At 36.6% G+C, this 15,160-nt stretch overlaps 1 long non-coding RNA gene across 7 annotated transcripts in view; it reads right to left on the bottom strand.

Moving 5' to 3' along the window:
• The window catches only part of LOC149119747 (uncharacterized), a 113,928-nt gene that overhangs the window by 57,644 nt on the left and 41,124 nt on the right, over positions 1 to 15,160 (bottom strand). For 5 of the 7 annotated variants that reach the window (XR_016227924.1, XR_016227927.1, XR_016227923.1 and 2 more), the window contains one exon: positions 326 to 1,214. The exons of the other annotated variants lie outside the window; for them this stretch is intronic. This is a non-coding gene — a long non-coding RNA (uncharacterized LOC149119747). Of the gene's footprint in view, positions 1 to 325; positions 1,215 to 15,160 lie in introns of those variants that run through there. 7 annotated transcript variants of the gene reach the window in all.

The raw sequence follows: 15,160 nt of genomic DNA, 5'->3' as shown, positions 1-15,160 counted from the left end.
CTGTGATCTGTACAAAATAAAATTGTACAATAGAATTTCAAGAGCAAAGAGAATGTTTAACCACTAGTTATAATTATTTCCAATTTACAGATGAAGAAACTGAGGTCAAAGGAGGTTAAATGGTTTGCCCAAGATTACACAGCAAGTGCTAATTCTGAACAAGGATCAGGACCAGAGTGAGATGTCCTCAGTCTCAGCCAAAAGTTATGCATGGCTTCACTTCACAGCTCTTTTTGAGTGTGTTGTCACTCTTCTGCTTCTCATCAAAGACTTTTTCCTAGTTTTTGAAGATTTATTTATTTATTTTGAAAGTCAGAGTCACAAAGAGAGAGGGAGAGACAGAAATCTTCCATCCCCTGGTTCACTCTCCAGATGGCTGCAACAGCCAGCGCTGGGTCATGCCGAAGCCAAAAGCTTCTGCTGGGTCTCGCACGTGGGTGGCAGGAGCCCAGATACTTGTGCCATCTTCTGTTTTTCCAGGTGCATTAGCATAGAGCTTGATCAGAATTAGAGTAACTGGGAAATGACCTGGTGCCCATATGAAATGCCAGCATCACAAATGGCAGCTTAACCCACTATGCCACAGCACTGGACCATTCCCTAGGTTTTTAAAGAAATATCAACAGTCCTCTTGGGGATGACAAATGGAAAAAGATACACTCAGCCTAGACTATCTCACTGTCTGTTCTTAGTTGGCTATAGTGAGGATGACAATGATGATGATGACGACAATGAAAAGAATGATGATGACAAGATGACAGCAACAATAACAATCATTAGATGCTTACTATATGTCGGGCACTATTTTAAATAATTCACCTAAATTAACTCACTTAATCCTCAACGTTATAAGGTGAATGCATGACACTTTTTATTTTCAGTGTTTTTTGTTTTTCCCTCTATATCATGTGTCTCCACAGCTTCCCCATGTGTAAGGAAAGACTCTTTATGCCTAGAATTAATCTGGTAAAGACTTCCAAAATCATCTAGATTATATATTGAGTGACAATTGTGGCATTATATTTGTATTGCTGTTCCTCAAAACCCTATACAAGATAAATCCATGAAGTGATTCTAATGACTCCTATTCCTTCTTTCTGAAAGAATGTTCTGGGTGCAAGGTAGGAGCACAGCGCAGTGTTTGAAAATCCCAACTGCATCTTCAAGCATCTTTAAGCATGGCATATGTTCCTTCTGAACTTCGGGTTTTCCATCTGTGTAAAACAGGGATAAAAACATTCACCTTGCAGTCTTGCTGAGAAAAATAAAACTAATGTATATAAAGTTCCTGACACATCAAAGGCAGTCAATTGATTGTGGCTAGTATCAGTATGATTCTCTTTGGTTGATTGGAAGCTAGTATTGTACAGTTACTCATTTTTCAACACAGTCTGTTCCCTCTCCTACTCAGGATAGGACTTATGACTGGAGGGTGCTCATCCTTAACAACTTCAATCCTGAAATTCCAGTATATCAATATAAAATAGTTGTGCTATAGTTTCATGATGGTACTTAAAATATGTGAATTTTACCAGGAAGGGGGCTGGGTATTAGATAGTTGTTTTTGCTTTAACTGTTTTGTTTTCTTTTCATGTTTTCCCTGGTCTGCTTTAGATTGCTGTTGCTGTGCCTTGTCTTCAGTTATTCTAGAAGATTCTACAATTCCCAGATTTTTTTGTTTAAACTCCACTGTCTTCTGTAGCATCTTTCTCAAGACTCTGATACAGGTGCTCCTGGCTAACCTCTCTCTTCATAATGAATTGGTTCATCTTCTTTTCATACTGCTTTCTGAAACTTCCCTTATTCATTCAAAACAGATTTAGCCATATTACCAATTCATTCAGCATTTATTAAACATTCACTTGAAGTCATATTATTCATAGCATTCAGGACACAGTCATGAGCTGGATGGACAAATCCTTGACCATGTGAAACTTGTCATTTAGTCAGAAAATCAAGCCAATTTCTATTAATAATGTGATTAAACATTTGAGGGAAATAAGCTAATTTAGGCCACTGTCCTTACCCAGTGACCTGGCTGGTTTATATATAAAATAGTAGAATTGAGGAGATTTACTGAAGAAAAACTTAACTAAAGAGTAACAAGAACTGAAAATGGCACAGAGACTCTAAAATCCAGCATAGAGAGAAACAAAGCAAAGCAATTCCACTGTCATTGATTTAGCAAAACTGTTCATTTATTACTTCTTTTATATGTGAAATGCAGACCTGGGCAACACTCCCAGGCACTACCCCGCAACAGCCAGACTGATAGAAATGCCCATCACACACCTACACCACATGGGATACACCGTCTCCTTGTTCACTGAAGCAAGGGAAGAGAGGCCGGATAATTACACTGCTATATAAATTATTTGGTTCAGGAGATAATCCAACATTGTTTCCACATGCTATCCATTGGTTTCAATTAATCACATGACCTCATCTCACCATAAGTGCAATCTTCCAATATGTTCATAATGATAAAAGATGTGGGTGAGCATCTGTCTCTATCAAAGTCTCTATCAAAGTGTCTATAATGTACTATCAAAGTGGCCAAAAGTGAACTAGATATTTCCATTTTAAATGTCACAGAGGCACATGAAATTAAGTATTTCCAAAACAGAACTCTTATCTTCAGCACTGCTACAGACATGTAATTATTCTTCCTGCCTCCTTTTTCCCTTCTATATGCAACCATCCTACACTCCACCTACCTGCAAAAAGATCCTTCTTAACTATAAATCTGATTGTATAACTTCAATGATTAAAATACTTCAGGGACTTCCTTTTGCTTACAGGATAAAATCCAGACATGATTTTTATACCATTCATTATCTTGTACTTATCATCTCTCCAGTCTCATCATTTTCCACTTTCATCATAGGCACCAACCATGACAACCATCTCAAGCTCCTTATAATTCCTTGTCCAGGGCATACTCATATCTTTGCATACGATGGCATACATTTATTTTCCACTCTATGGATCATCATTTTCATCCAATTCTTGCTTCCCTTTATTTTAATTTTTAATTTTTATATTCTTACTAACATAAACAGAACATATTTCATGTATTTCACAGGTACAGTTCTAAGAAGATAACCACACTTTCATAGTCCCCACTCCCTTCCTCAATTCCCTTCCTTCCCTCCCTTCTTTCATTTCATTAATTTTTGCAAAGACATACTTTCAATCCCCTCTATAATCACAGTCTTACCTTACTACTAGCCCCAATATTCAAAAAGTAAGAAGTAGAAATACAACACTTCCACATGAGTAAAAAAGAGCTAAAAGCTGTTTCATTACTACACTTTGTACTCTATATTAATTGCCACAGATCAGAAAAAATATGTGATATTTGTCTCTTTGGGTCTGGTTTATTTCACTAAGCATAATGCTTTCCAGTTCCATCCATTTGTTTGCAAAAGACAGGATTTCATTCTTTCTATGGCTGAGTAGTATTCCATATTGTATATATACCACATTTTGTTTAACCAGTCATCAGTTGATGAACATTCGGGTTGAGTCTATATCTCAGCTATTATGAATTAAAGTGCAATAAATATGGAATACAAATAATACTTTCACGTGCTGATATCATTTCATTTGGATAAATTCCCAGGAGTGGGATGTCTAGGTCATATAGAAGATCTATTTTCAAATTTCTGAGAAATCTCAATATTGTCTTCCATAATGGTTGTACTAGTTTATATTCCCATAAACAGTGCATTAGGGTACTTTTTTTACAACATCCTTGCAAGTATTTATTGTTTTTTAATTTTTTAATGATAGCCATTCTAACTGGAGTGAGGTGAAAGATCATTGTGGTTTTCATTTGCATTTCACTGATGGCTAGTGATACTGAGTGGTTTTCATATGTCCATTGGCCATTTGAATTTCATCCTTTGAAAACTGCCTGTTCATGTCTTTTGTCAATTTCTTAACTAGATGGTGTGCTTTGCTATTGTTTGGTTTCCTTAGTTTTTATAGATTTTGGATACTAATCCTTTAACAGTTGCATAGTTTGCAAATATTTTCTCCCATTCTGTCAGTTGCTGCTTCACATTTCTTTTGCAGTGCAGAAGCTTCTTAGCTTGATGTAATCCAATTTATCTATTTTTTTATTGCAAACTTTTTAATTATTTCTTTCCTAATACTTATTTTGGGTTTTATTTATTGTTTTTCTTTGACCTTGAGATGCACTGATATCTCATTTATTTGATGTCTTTCTTTCTAATTTCTGGATGTAGGCACTAATTGATATAAATTTCCCTCTTAACACTGCTTTTGCTATATACCATAACTTTGGATATGTTGTATTGTCATTCTCATTCATTTATAGGAATATTTTTATTTCCATTTTCATTTGTTCTATGACTCACCATTCATTCAGGTGCATTTTGTTCAGTCTCCATGTGTTTGAATATTTTCTAGAGTTCCTTAATTTGTTCATGTATAGCATCATTTACTGTTGTCAGAAAAGATACAAAGTATGATGTTAATTTTTTTGAATTTGTTAAGGCTTGCTTTATGGCCTAGCATATGGTTTATTCTAGAGAAAATTCCATGCACTGATAAAATGAATGTGTATTCTTCAGCTGTGGGATGAAACATTCTGTAGATTTCAATTAAGTCCATTTGGTCTATAATGCAGATTTGCTCCGTCATTTCTTTGTTGATTTTTTGTCTAACTGATATGTCCATTGATGAAAATGGGATGTTGAAGTGTTCCATTATTATTGTATTGGGGCCTATGTCTCCTTTTACATGCATCAGTCACCCACTCTTTAAGAAGTCTTTGAAGTATTGTGCTTACTCCACTAGGTGGCTGGCTCATTGCATTTTAGTAGCTTACATACGTAATACTATTAAAACAGAGATGCGTGTGTCTCAGTCACAAACTGGTGAAAAGCATAGTCAAATGGACATATATTATATAAAAGGGATTCCATTATTTACTTTAGTCTCTTGAAAAACTTGAAAGATGATGCCATCCAAAGGACTTGAACAGGCATTTTTCAAGAGAAGAAATTGAAATGGCCAACAGACACATGAAAAAATGCTAAGGATCACTAGCCATAAGGGAAATGCGAATCAAAACCACAATGAGGTTTCACCTCACTCCAATTGGAATGGCTCTCATACAGAAATCAACCAAAAAATGTTGGCAAGGATTTGGGGAAAAATGTACCCTAATCCACTGTTGGGGGGAATGTAAACTGGTACAACCACTGTGGAAGATAGTATGGAGATACCTCAGAAATCTGAATATAGACCTACCATATGACCCAGCCAACCTACTCCTGGGAATTTATCCAAACCAAAAGAAATCAATATATAAAAGAGTTATCTGTATCCCCATGTTCATTGCAGCATAATTTGAAATAGCGAAGATATGGAATCAAACCATATTTCCATCAACAATTAACTGGATAAAGAAATTATGGTTGGGGGAGGTTCCAAGATGGCAGAATAGGGAGGGAGCTCACTGATAGTATAGGAAAAGACAGTTTAATAAAAGTGGATATAGTGTAGTCTCAGGGAAGAGTTAGGGAAAAAAAACGGCAGAGCAAACTCTTCTGGAATTAGAGGGATACGGTGGATCTACATGGAGGACATGGGCACCCACAGCTCGGGACCCCAGCTGTCAAGTGTGTTCTCCACACCAGTCCTGGAAAGAAAGGTGAGATGAAACCACAGTAGCCCTGAGACACTGGCAGAAAAGCAGCAGAAAGAGCCTAGAGGGAATGAGGCTTGAAGCCCCGTGGGGGAAAGTACACTAGCCTAAAAAGAGGAGAGAAAAAAAAGGAAAAGTTACAGACACGATTCTCTCTCTCCACTCAACTTACAAAGGTGTTTGAGACAATAGAGCAGGCGCCAGTCCACTTAAACCAATTAATCCACTTAACTGAGAGTCATAGTATAATGAGAAAAGATGCCACAGCGAAAAAAAAAAAAAAAGAAGAAGAAGAAGAAACCAAAGAATATCTCCACAATGCCAAACAACAAACACAAAAACCAAGGAAACAAGAACAAGGAAGACAACATGATGCTCCCAAAAGAACAGGACACCCTAATACAAGATTATGAAGATGATGAGATAGAAGAAATGCAAGAAATGGAACTCAAAAAATTTATGATAAGAATACTTAGAAGCAATAAAAAATAAATGCATGAACTACAGAAATCCATGCAGGACATGAAAGAAAATCTCTCTTGTGAAAATAAAATCTTAAGGAAGAATTAAAATGAAATGAGGAATTTAGTAGAACATGAAATTCAGATATTGAAGAGAAATCAAAATGAAATGAAGAGTTCAATAGAACAAATAAAAAACACATTTGAGAGCCTTAAAAACAGAATCAGTGCGGCAGAAGAGAGACTATCAGACTTAGAAGACAGAGCACAGGAAAGTACAGAGTCAAACCAAAGAAAAAACGAGGAAATTAGAAATCAATATCATCAAAATGTCCATTCTCCCAAAAGCAATTTATACATTCAATGCAATACCAATCAAAATACCAAAGGCATTCTTCACAGATCTAGAAAAAATGATGCCGAAATTCATATGGAGACACAGGAGACCTTGAATAGCTAAAGCAATCTTGTACAACAAAAACAAAGCCAGAGGCATCACAATACCAGATTTCAGGACATACTACAGGGCAGTTGTAATCAAAACAGCATGGTACTGGTACAGAAACAGATGGATAGACCAATGGAACAGAATTGAAACACCAGAAATCAACCCAAACATCTACAGCCAACTTATATTTGATCAAGGATCTAAAACCAATTCCTGGAGCAAGAACAGTCTATTCAACAAATGGTGCTGGGAAAACTGTATTTCCACATGTAGAAGCATGAAGCAAGACCCATACCTTATACCTTACACAAAAATCCACTCAACTTGGATTAAAGACTTAAATCTATGACCTGACAACATCAAATTATTAGAGAATATCGGAGAAACCCTGCAAGATATAGGCACAGGCAAAACTTCTTGGAAAAGACCCTGGAGCCACAGGCAGTCAAAGCCAAAATCAACTATTGGGATTGCATCAAATTGAGAAGTTTCTTTACTGCAAAAGAAACAGTCAGGAAAGTGAAGAGGCAACCAACGGAATGGGAAAAATATTTGCAAATTATGCAACTGATAAAGGATTAATAACCAGAATCTACAAAGAAATCAAGAAACTCCACAACATCAAAACAAACAACCCACTTAAGAGATGGGCCAAGGACCTCAACAGACATTTTTCAAAAGAGCAAATCCAAATGGCCAATAGGCACATGAAAAAATATTAAGGATCACTAGTAATCAGTGAAATGCTAATCAAATCCACAATGAGGGTTCACCTCACCCTGGTTAGAATGGCTCACATACAGAAATCAACTAACAACAGATGCTGGTGAGGATGTGGGGAAAAAGGGACATTAACCCACTATTGGCGGGAAGGCAAACTGGTAAAGCCACTATGGAAGTCAGTCTGGAGATTCCTCAGAAACCTGAATATAACCCTACCATTCAACCCAGCCATCCCACTCCTTGGAATTTACCCAAAGGAAATGAAATTGGCAAATAAAAGAGCTGTCTGCACCTCAATGTTTATTGCAGCTCAATTCACAATAGCTAAGACCTGGAACCAACCTAAATGCCCATCAACAGAAGATGGGTAATGAAATTATGGGATATGTATCTATAGAATACTATACAGCAGTTAAAAAAATGAAATCCGGTCATTTGCAATAAAATGGAGGAATCTGGAAAACATCATGCTGAGTGAAATAAGCCAGTCCCAAAGGGTCAGATATCGTCTATTCTCCCTGATTGGTGACAACTAACCGAGTACCAAAAAGGAAACCTTTTGAAGTGAAATGGACACTATAAGAAATAATGACTTGTTCAGCCTTTGTCCTGACTGTCGAGGAGCAACTTACTATCTTCTTCCTTTTAGTATTTTTTGTTCTAGTTAATACTATTGGTTGAACTCTGTAATTAACACACAATTATTCTTAGGTGTTTAAATTTAACTGAAAAGTGATCCCTGTTAAATGTAAGAGTGGGAATAAGAGAGGGAGGAGATGTACAGTTCAGCATATCCCCACTCGGACTTACCCCTAATGGTAATGGCCTCAGAATCAGCCCTTAAGGCATTCGGATCTGGCTTAAAAGCCCATGAGAGTTCGCAGGCATGGAAAGCCAAGACACTGTGGCAAAAGAAAAGGACCTAAATGAAAGATCTCTGTGAGTAAGATCCCAGAGGAATGAACGGGCCATCAAAGAAGGAGGTACCTTTCTCTGAAGGGAGGAGAGACCTTCCAGTTTTAATATGTCCTTGTCTAAATAAGATCAGAGTTGGTAAACTCAATAGGCTTCCATAGCCTTGGCAGCTCATGACAAGAGCCTCAGGTGATTACTGACGCCATAAACAAGAGTGTCAATTGTTAAATCAACACCAGGAGTCACTGTGCACTTACTCCCCATGTAGGATCTCTGTCCTTCAGAGTTGTATTATGCGAATTAATGTTGTACTATGTGTTATACTATGCTAATTAATGGTAGAACTACTACTCAAACAGTATTCTATACTTTGTGTTTCTGTGTGGGTGCAGTCTGTTGAAATCTTTACTTAGTATATACTAAGTTGATCTTCTGTATATAAAGAGAATTGAAAATGAATCTTGATGAAGAATGGGATGCGAGAGGGAGTGGGAAATGGGATGGTTGCAGGTGGTAGGGAGGTTATGGGGGGAAAAGCCACTATAATTCAAAATTTGTACTTTGGAAATTTATATTTATGAAATAAATGTTGACAAAAAATAAATTATGGTATATATACACTATGGAGCACTACTCAACTGTAAAAAAATCCTGTTTTTTTGTAACAACATTGATGCAACTGGAAACCATTATACTTAGTGAAATAAGCCAGTCCCAAAAAGATATATATTATATGTCTTCCTTGATCCGAGGTAACTAAGATAATATCTAAAATGTAATGTATAGGAGTGAAATTTTAAGATTTGATGATTGTTTACAGCCCTTATCTCCTCAGTTAAGGAGTAGCATTTATTTTTCTTCATACTATTTGTTGAACTCTTTTATTTAGTGTAGGTTTACCTATACAATCAGCAAGTAAACTGAAAATAGATCTTTGTAAAAATTAAGAGTCAGAATGTGAGAGGGAGCAGGAAAAAGGGTTGGAACAGGGTTGGAGAGAGGGTGGATGGGGAAGTATCAATAAGTTCCTGAATCTGTATATATAAAATACATGAACTGACATAACAAATAAAATTTTAAAAAAGCACAGCCAGAAGGAACGATGATCCATAGTCAGAAAAGTTACTGCAGCTTAAACAGGAAACCCTTCTTGTTCAGGACTGTCATAGCCACAGTTTGCAAAAAGTGCAGCTATTGATTAATGCAATGTAGTGTCAATTAGATGTACATTCCTGAGGTCTTTTATCTGTTGTGGCTTTGTCTTTTCTTTTTCTTTTCATTACATCAGGTATATTGCCCTGTAAATTGTGGTAGTGGTACCAGGAATAAAAAATTAAGGAATTTTTAACTTTTTAATATTTGTGTAGTTCAGTTTTTCTACATTTTAGTACAGAAACTTTAACACAATGAAGTTTCGAAGGTGTTTCCTTGTGAGTTAACAAGTAAAGAAGATCATTGTTAATTACTATTTTAATTATATATTAAATATATTAATATATTATATTATTATATATATTAAATTATATATATTAAATATATTAATATATTAAATATATATATTTAATTACTAATTTTGCTAAAGTTAACTGTAAAGAAACACCTACTGACTTGCGGGTTAAGGGGAATCTATTCTTCCCATTTCCAAACCATGATATGTATGGGCACTGACATGTGGAGAGAATAGATATTTGTATGTTTGCAATGTCTGTTTTAGATAAATAGGATTGCGTATTTAAATTAGCATATTTGTGAATTTAATAGCGCTAAGATTACCTTCAAATGAAAAAATCTCAAAATTCCTATTTGGTTTTGTGCATTTTCTTTCAAAATGTAATCTTATGATTTTAGTGTGTTAGATTTGCTGAGCCCTAGCTGTGTTTAGAACATCTCCAATCTACATTTACCTTGGTCACATTTGAACTGCTGCCATAATTTTTGGGTATAAAGAATGTCTACTGCCCTCTTCAGATTTTGGGAAGGGAGGATAGTGGGTGTTTTCCCACCCCTACCTTAAAAACCATTCTTAAACACTTCAAAATATAGGACCACTAAGCTTGCTATATCTGAGCATATTAGTTGGGTACCTTTATTTTTAAAGCACAAGAGGCCCATAAATCTGATTATTTTCCATGGTTTACTTTTTTTTTGTTGGTTACAAGCTCTCAGCAAGAGAATAAAATTCATGTATTATTGAACCTTTAACTGGCTGGCATGCTTTCCTGTCTGTACCCTATACATTTTGCTGGGTGAAACCAAGCAAAATACAGTCTAGGTATACTTGTCCAAAATAACCTACTGCAGCAGAAATGTAGCATAGTTGCTTAGTACAAGCTTCTCTTCTTGGAGCCCTGAATTGAAATTTGATAAATAATGTTGGTGTTGGTTCTGTGTTTGGAAAACTGGAAGAGAAGAGTTTTAGATAATACAATCATATATATAAAAACAAATGTCTACTGTTTTGCGCCAGCTAGTGCTTACAATTTCACTCAAGCCCTAAGAATGTGCCCTGCTGTTAACTTTCTTTGGAAGTTGAACGTTGAATTCGAGGTTATTCTTATTTTTTGTTTTAAGAAGTACTAAGCATAATGTTTTCCAAATTCCTAACAGGGATCACTTTTCAGTTAAAATTTAAACACCTAAGAATAATTGTGTGTTAATTACAGAGTACAACCAATGGTACTGGAACAAAAAAAATGTTAAAATGGATAAAGTATTACATTGTACATCAGCCATCAGGACAAGAGCTGATCAAGTCACTGTTTCTCATAGTGTCCATTTCACTTCAACAAGTTTCCCCTTTGGTGCTCAGTTGTCGCTGATCAGGGAGGACATATGAGTGAAATAAGCCAATCCGAAAGGGACAAATACCACTTGTTCTCCCTGATAGGTGACAACTAACTGAGCACCAAAAAGGAAACCTGTTAAAGTGAAATGAACACTATGAGAAACGGTGACTTGATCAGCCCTTGCCCTGACTGTTAATGAGCAACTTAATATGTTATCCCTCTTAGTATTATTGTTTGTTTGTTCTACTTAATACTTTTGGTTGAATACTGCAATCAACACACAATTATTCTTAAGTGCTGAAACTTAACTGAAAAGTGATCACTCTTAAATATAAGAGTGGGAATAAGAGAGGGAAGAGATGTGCAATTCAGGACATGCTCAAGCTGACTTACCTCAAATGGTAGAGTTAGAAACATACCAGGGGATTCCAATTCAATCCCATCAAGGTGGCATGTACCAATGCCATCTCACTAGTTCAAGTGATCAATTTCTGTTCACAATTGATCATAATGATAGGACTAAGAACCAAAGGGATCACATAAACAAGAATAGTGTCTGCAAATACTAGCTGATAGAATCAAAAAGGGAGAGAACAATCCAACATGGGAAGCGAGATACACAGCAGACCCATAGAACGGCAGATGTCCTAAACAGCACTCTGGCCTCAGAATCAGCCCTTAAGGCATGCGGATCCGGCTCAAAAGCCCATGAGAGTATTTCAGGCATGGAAAGCTAAGACACTCTGGGGAAAAAAAAAAAAAACATAAATGAAAGATCTCCGCGAGTGAGATCCTAGTGGAAAGAACGGGTCATCAAAGAAGGAGGTACCTTTCTCTGAAGGGAGGAGAGAACTTCCAGTTTTAATATGTCCTTGTCTAAATAGGATCAGAGTCGGTGAACTCAGGGGACTTCCATAGCCTTGGCAGCTCATGACAAGAGCCTAGGGTGATTACTGATGCCATAAACAAGAGTGTCAATTTGTTAAGTCAACACCAGGAGTCACTGTGCACTTACTCCCCATGGAGGATCTCTGTCCTTAGTGTGCTGTACATTGTGATTTAATGCTATAACTAGTACTCAAACAGTATTTTTCACTTTATGTTTCTGTGTGGGTGCAAACTGTTGAAATCTTTACTTAATGTATGCTAAACTGATCTTCTGTATATAAAGAGAATCGAAAATGAATCTTGAGCTGAGTGGAAGGGGAGAGGGAGTGGGAAAGGTGAGGGTTGCGGGTGGGAGTGACGTTATGGGGAGGGAAGCCATTGTAATCTATAAGCTGTACTTTGGAAATTTATATTCATTAAATAAAGGTTAAAAAAAAGAACTAAGCCAAAAAAGCAATAAAAAGGGGAATGGAGCGTGCTAGTGTTTGAATATGCTCTCTTTTTGCTCTAATTTTGTGCCTCTGTGCATTAATATCTGGATGCATGCAATGCCAGCATGGAAATCGGTCTCCACAGATAATGCAGTTTTCCAGAAACACTCACAAACCAATAAATGTAACACACAACATTCCATTTGTTAATGGGCATATGTGAATAAGCAGTGGAGAAAAAGGCTAATATTAGAAAACGGTTTAAGTCTTTCAAACTTCAGGTGTGGTTATATAAATGTACACTGTCAATGTTTATAAACTTGGGTACCTGGTCAAAATGCTTGGGAAACATTTTATTAAAATCGAGCTAAATTGTCTCAAGTTCTTTTATTCATACAATAAAGGTTGAAAATGGGAGAAAAAAAAGCACAGCCAATTAATCAAGTTAAAAAAAGAAAGATGATGTCATCAAAGTTCTGAAGTTAGTGGTAAGGCATGGTTCTTGTTTCCTTTCCCTTTTTTCTCTCCACCTCACTTTTCTTGCTCATCACAATCTCCATATCATTCACTCACCAACCACCTTTTCCCTTACTGGAGAACTCTGCCTTCTACCTTTTTATTTTCCTGTTTTTCATTTTACCTTCTTCTCAAGACTTTCATTAACTGTAGATAGACTTTATATCTTTAGCTTAAGAGGCTAAGTTTTCCCCTCCTTTACTCTTTAGTCCTGCCCTCTGTCTTAACTAGCAGAAATAAACTGTCCTCAGAGGACAGAGAAAATTGGGTTGGCATGTAAAGGGCCTTCTTTTGACCAGCTGCTGTAAGAGAAGAAATGTGAGGACATTCATTCCCATGTATATATAAGGTTATTCCATCACATTTAGTTGGAAGCTCCTTAAGAACAGGTATAAAGCATTTAAATATATTTTATTTATAACAAAAATTCATGTATTTCATTTATACCATTTTAGGAGCATAATGATACCTTATAGCCTTTGTCAATACTCCTGAGGAACAGTAGTTTTTCTACTTGGTACTTGTTGAATATTTATTTAGTGGAGTGTTAAGCTTGTGATTATAAATTGAAAGTATGCGATTATAAAAATTAAAAGAAAAATGAGGTGGGGAGGTACAAAGTCTTACCTCTTGCTTTTAGGTGATTAACTCATAGTACTCACTTAGTAAATAGCAGTTAAATACAAGGAGAGATGGGCTACTGAAGGAAGACCTCAACACATAAACAAACATATGACAGATTCATGATTCTTGTTCCCTTTTTCATTCCTTTGCCAAGCACTACACATTATATCTACTAAAAGCCAGAAATGTTTTAAAACCAGTTTCCCATGACATGAATCTAAAAATCCAAAAATCTATTTCAAATAGATAAAAGGTATTATTTTTAGTGCAGCCTGCACTGAGCCCATTTACAACTTGTCATCATTGGGAGTCCACTGGGGAAACAGACAATGATAACACTTTTTTTTCACTTCAACTATCTAGAAACTTCTGCAAGCAAGTCACATGAAGGCAAAGAACATTGAGCCACAGTCATTTTATTTCTCAATACCTTCAGATTATTTCCATAATAAAAGATGCATGCTTTAAAACATCCAGAATGCTAGTTCATAGAAGACAAACTAGTGTGGCTATAGTTCAGTGAGTACAAGGTTAAATATAAATGAAGCAGGCTAGGTAATGAAGAGTAAGTGAGTTTATGAAGGTAAGAAGTCCATAGTCCAAGGATATAGAACCCTAAGCTAGAAGAACCATAATTCATTCAAGATACTTGCACCATAAAAAATTCTATTTATTGCAGATGTAGCCCTGTATCTAGACCTTCATTGCCGAATATGGTAACTAGTAGGCACGGGAAACTATTTAAATTTAAATTAAAGTTACTATAAAAAATGGGTTTCTTATTTGCACTAACCATATTTTAAGTGTTTTTACCCATATGTGATTGGTGGCTACATAGGGGATAAAAGAACTCTTAGAGATTTTTCTTTATTACTGAAAGTTCCATTAGGTGGTATTGGTCTTGGACCATGCTAGGCACTTTGCATATATTGTCTTACTCGGTTTGAAAGGCAGCCCTATCATGTAGACACTACCATGAACCTCATTTTATAGACAAGAACATTGGAGTTAAGAATGTCGAAAATGAGTACCACAGCCAGAATCTGAGAACGGTAGAAATGAGTGTTCAGAAAAGGTTTAGCCAATGCCAGGATCCATGCTTATCCCCACTACTCCTGAACACGCATCAAGAAAAGGTCAGGAAACTAGACCAGAGTCTGGACATGAAAAGTCAAAAGGCAGGTGATGTAGAGGAGGCAAAACGTCAATAACTGCTCAATGAAAAGCCTTTTTTTCTGGAGAGATTCCAAGATGGTGGAATAGAGAGGGAGCATTCTGCTCTAAAAGAAAATATTTTAAAAGGTGTAAAGATTGCAATCTCAGGGAAGAGTTAGAGAGAAAATGGCAGAGGAAACTCGACACAAATCAGAGGGACACAATGGATCTACATGGAGGATGTGGACCCACAGAACTCAGGACCTCAGCAGCCAAGAGACTCAACACCTGCATTGGAGAGTGAAGTAAGACCAGACTACAGCACACAAGCCATTGGTTATAAAGCTGCAGGAAGAGCCTGGCATGAGTCCAGCTTGGAGCTCTGTTGGGGACACAGCACCTGCCAATCTAGAGGATAAAAACGGGGGCACATTTCCCTCTCCCTAGTCACCCAGCACTGGCATCCTGTAACTAGCTGAGAGAGAGCAGGTAACATTTTGGACATACTTCACAGCTGCCCCAGCTCATTTCAG

Source organism: Oryctolagus cuniculus, chromosome X (assembly GCF_051225735.1).
Source record: "Oryctolagus cuniculus isolate XC-2025 breed Fujian yellow rabbit chromosome X, ASM5122573v1, whole genome shotgun sequence".
Taxonomy (NCBI): Eukaryota; Metazoa; Chordata; class Mammalia; order Lagomorpha; family Leporidae; genus Oryctolagus; species Oryctolagus cuniculus.
Note: the sequence above shows the minus strand (reverse complement) of the source record. Positions and strands in the feature narration are given on the sequence as shown.